At 34.1% G+C, this 4,338-nt stretch overlaps 1 long non-coding RNA gene across 2 annotated transcripts; it reads right to left on the bottom strand.

The window, feature by feature from the left end:
- Positions 1-986: 986 nt before the first annotated feature.
- LOC134257317 (uncharacterized) lies at positions 987-4,108 on the bottom strand. Of its 2 annotated transcripts, none has more exons than XR_009989898.1 (3): positions 3,982-4,108; positions 3,197-3,307; positions 987-1,394 (listed from the first exon to the last, which is right to left on the bottom strand). It is a non-coding gene; the product is annotated as an uncharacterized LOC134257317 (long non-coding RNA). The 2 variants fall into 2 exon arrangements; XR_009989897.1 differs by having other exon boundaries at positions 3,201-3,307.
- Positions 4,109-4,338: the final 230 nt, after the last annotated feature.

Genomic DNA, 4,338 nt, shown 5'->3' with positions numbered 1-4,338 from the left:
TGTAACCTGTAACCTAGTCCAGCAACTCATACATTATATGATTTACTAATTTTTAAAACATTGGTTAAGTACTAGACTAATGCTAATTTTATATATTTAGAAAATTAAAAATATACACTACCCCATAATGCTTTCACTTAAGTTTCAGCTTTCCTGACCCAGTGGTTTCTGAGCATATTTTTCAAGTTTTTCCCTATATATTTCCATGTAAAACTTGGATTCTAAATCAATTGGCCCCATTCTACCCCGAGGGTAATAAATTGAACAATTTAGAATCGACACTACCCTAGGATGCTTTCACATAATTTTTCTGGCTTAGTGATTCTTCAGAAAAAGAATTTTAAAAAATTTTCTTATATATTTCTATGTATAACTTGGCTTCCCTATTGTGACCCTGCCCTACCCGAGGATCTTGATTGAATAATATAGAATTTGCACTACCCCAGGATGCTTCCACATAAGTTTCAGGTTTTCTGGCCCAGTGGTTCTTCAACTTGAGAAGATTTTTAGTTTTTTCTTTACATTTCTATGTAAAACTTTGATTCCTTAGTGTGGCCCCACCCAACCCGGGATCATGATTTGAATAATTAAGAATCTACACTATACCAGGATGCCTCCACATAACTTTTTACTTTCTGGCCCAGTGGTTCTTAAAAAGAATTTTTTTAAGACCCCACCTTATTTTTGTCTCTTCTTGATTATCTCCCCTTGGTAGGGGACTTGGCCCTTCATTTTAACATTTCAAACTCCCCTTTACCCAAGGATGCTTTGTACTAAGTTTGGTTAAAATTGCCCTAGAGGTACTTGAGAAGAAGTCGAAAATGTGAAAAGTTGAGCGGGACAGACAACGGACAAAGTGTGATCAGAAAAGCTCACTTGAGCCTAAAAACTAGGTGTTCAAAAAATACAAAAATAAGCTAAGGTTAGATTAAATTTATTGTCATACATTTAGGCCTTGTACATGAAGTATATTTCAGTTTATTGAAATTTGATATGTTCATCACACATTTCTTTACTCAGAATTTACAGTCCAAGGAGTGGGAAAATATTTGGAAAGAATATTCATTCTTGAAAGTCTTAAATTTTTTTTTAACAAATGCCATGGAGAGAGATGGCTCAGAAAAAACATAAAAGTTTCTGATATCATTTCTTATTCAATTGCAGTATTGTTGAAAAACCACACAACATATGTCAATGTTTGTTTCAGTGCTGTTTTGAGCATGGCTATATTTGATGCAGGAACACAATTTTAAGCTTTACAGCTTACTGAACAACTATTTGTTGTGTTGTTCATCCTTAGATCTCACTTAAAACACCCTTATGAAGCAGGTCAAGGTCTTTTGGGAAATCAACTTCAGAATCTTGTAGAATCAATCAAGAGAGGTACTGTTACTCTGAAAATAGGAAAAAGGCAAAGTCAATGAAGAAAAGAATTTAATAGCCCCATGAAATATACCTGTAAAACCTAAGATAATAATTGTTCATTATTTTTATTTAGTATATTTAAAAAAAAAAAACTACAAAAGCAGTCAAAAAAATCAACAATCCCCATGAAACAAGGACACTGCAAGGCGGAGCATCCCCTCGCAAAGAACATACTAAGATTATCATTCTATAAATCAAGGTAATACATGTATGCGATATTGATCCTGATGCAAAGGATGACTGCACTTAACGCCGCTTTTTGGGTCTTTTTCAATCTCTGTTGTTACATTTATATTTGTTTTTGTTTTTGTCTCAAGTCATTTATTATAGAGTTTGGTCTATTTCCAAATGAAATGCAATGTCATAAAGGTTATAAACTGCGTTGCAATGAAATAATTCGTTGTTTCTTTACCCCACCTCTCTGCAAATATCGGGAAATTAGACTTATCTGCCCTTGATTGAAGATAAGATTTATAAATATGCATAAGAGGTGGAGCTAATATTGTGATGAGCTAGTGGTCTAAAATTAGAATAGCTACTGTATTTATATTTGGTGCATTCTCTCTCTCTCTCTCGTCATATGTTTGTCACTATTATTTTTTAAGTTTTCAAATAAAGTATATATAACTAATAACAAATAACATCGACCGGTAGAAGTAGCCATTCTCATTGATAATCAACAGCAATGGCTGATATCAACAATTCGCTTGTTCGAATATAAGTGCCGACTAGCTCAGTCGGTAATGCACAGAATCAATAATATTTAGGTCCAGGATCGAGACCCGATAACAACAGTAAGACTGACTTTCCTTTTTCCCTTTTATAAGAAAGAAAGAAAACATCACAATTACTCAAGTTTTTTTTAGTTTCTTTTATAATTACTTTTCCCTATAAATTAGCGTGCTGAGGATGGTATGATTTCAATTTTATTTACTGGATCTTACTTTGGATGTTCATGTTAAGCAATGATCAAAACATAACAAATAAATCTCTTTTTTCTTGTAGACTACGAACATATAGAGACATGCATTTAAAAAATATAAGGATAGTAAAATGAAACGCTTATGAGATAAATATAAGAATAATCTTATAGATATCTAAGAGAAAATAGAATAGCCCGTGGCTCGATGGGAATGGATTGAAACAGATATGAACAATCACTATCGGCAAGCAGAATGCGTGTTTCCTTACACGTCACGTGATGGAATTTTAGTATTTACAGAGCTAGCTGGGTATAGAAATCACGTGGTTAATTATAATATTCAACAGGTAACAACGTGGTCAAAATGGCCTGTATACTATAGAGAAAGCGAACACACGAAGAAACAGTTTTTTCTCTTTTTAACCATCTGCGCATGTTTGTCTATTGATCTCCTTTTAATATGAGGTAATATATATAGATATACAACTACCATAAAAAGGAGATCAATAGACAAACATGCGCTGACTATGTATTAAGCCTGTAAAAAGATGGGCGTACTCATTATCCTATGGAGATTCCAGAATATGTGATGACCCTCCCTATAAAAACGACTTCGAACTTCGTTAATACGAACTTTTAATTAACGTAATTACACAAAGTTGCAGTTAAGACATTGACCATTTCTACCAATGAAAGAGAAATGCCCATTTTAAAAATTAATAATGTCGCAATTTCTAAGTTTCCTTAAGTGCAGTCATCCTTTTGATGTAAATAACACTTACAGTCATGCGATGCAAAATGGTACATTTTAAAAAAATTATTGTGATATAAATGAGAAAAAATAACCACTTACTTAATAGATTTAAGGTTGTCAGGATAAATTCCCGCATAAAATATTATGCATTCTTCAATTCCTCTGCTTACAATCTGTGTCTGTTGTTGAGGAGAGTGATTTCATACCTGGAGATAACATGAACAAGAGTTCATCAATCTTAAAAATTTATCATGCTTATTATAATACTTATTTAGGGGAAACATTAAAGCAAAGGTAGTTTCTAACGTTCAAATAGCACATACAAGTATTATATTAATTGGGGTGGGTGGGTGGGGGGGGGGGGGGTCCACAACGTACAGTGTACCCATTTACAATTGAAAATGTCCACTAAAAGCCCCCCCCCCCCAACAACAACCAGCCCCTCCTACACAAAAAAGTATTTTTCTACAGATTGTGCTGACAATTTCCTACTCTTTTTTTTGTGCTTGTCTCCAAGTTGTTTTTCCCAGATAACTTGTCTGAATGTCATACATGTACCACCCCCACCCCCTCTTTTAAAACGAAACGTGCCTGTATATTTGCTAATCCCCCTCCCTTGCTCTCTGGTTCTTAAGGGCCTGAGTCTACAATGTTTATGAAGATAAAAGGAGCAACTTTTCAACAAGAGAACATTTTTATTCAGGTTTAACGACAACGACATGCTGTAAACATCTTGATGCATGGTCTCATGTTATATGTGTTATCTTTTAAATTTCTCTTTATAGCTGTAAAAAAACATCATAGATATCCACCTTATGTAAATTATTATTGACGTACAGGCTACAAATAATAAAATATACAATATATTAGCAATATTTACCCCAAAGTCTGCGAAGAAAACACAGAAGCTAATGCAAACGGAAGTCTTTCTATGCCTCCCGGTGAGGGCGCTGCGAAAACATGAAGATAATTTGGCGGGAAAAAGAGTCAGCGGTCCCTCTATTATATGAAACAATCATTTGTAGTACAAAAATATTTCTCATTTTCAACAGGTGTTCAATGCTGAAAAATCAAAGAACTACGGGTATTTGTGTGTGGTAAATTGGTAAAGTTTCATGAAGAGGAGTCTGGCAGAGACGATGGCACTTTCTCATCTAAGCTGATCTATAGCTATGTCAGAAATGTTGAAAATAGATTAATTTATGTTTTCTCCCAAAACCAGTGATGGCAAACCTAG

Source organism: Saccostrea cucullata, unplaced genomic scaffold (genome assembly GCF_032062105.1).
Source record: "Saccostrea cucullata isolate Sc308-1 unplaced genomic scaffold, CSIRO_AGI_Scuc_v1 ctg4704, whole genome shotgun sequence".
Taxonomy (NCBI): Eukaryota; Metazoa; Mollusca; class Bivalvia; order Ostreida; family Ostreidae; genus Saccostrea; species Saccostrea cuccullata.
Note: the sequence above shows the minus strand (reverse complement) of the source record. Positions and strands in the feature narration are given on the sequence as shown.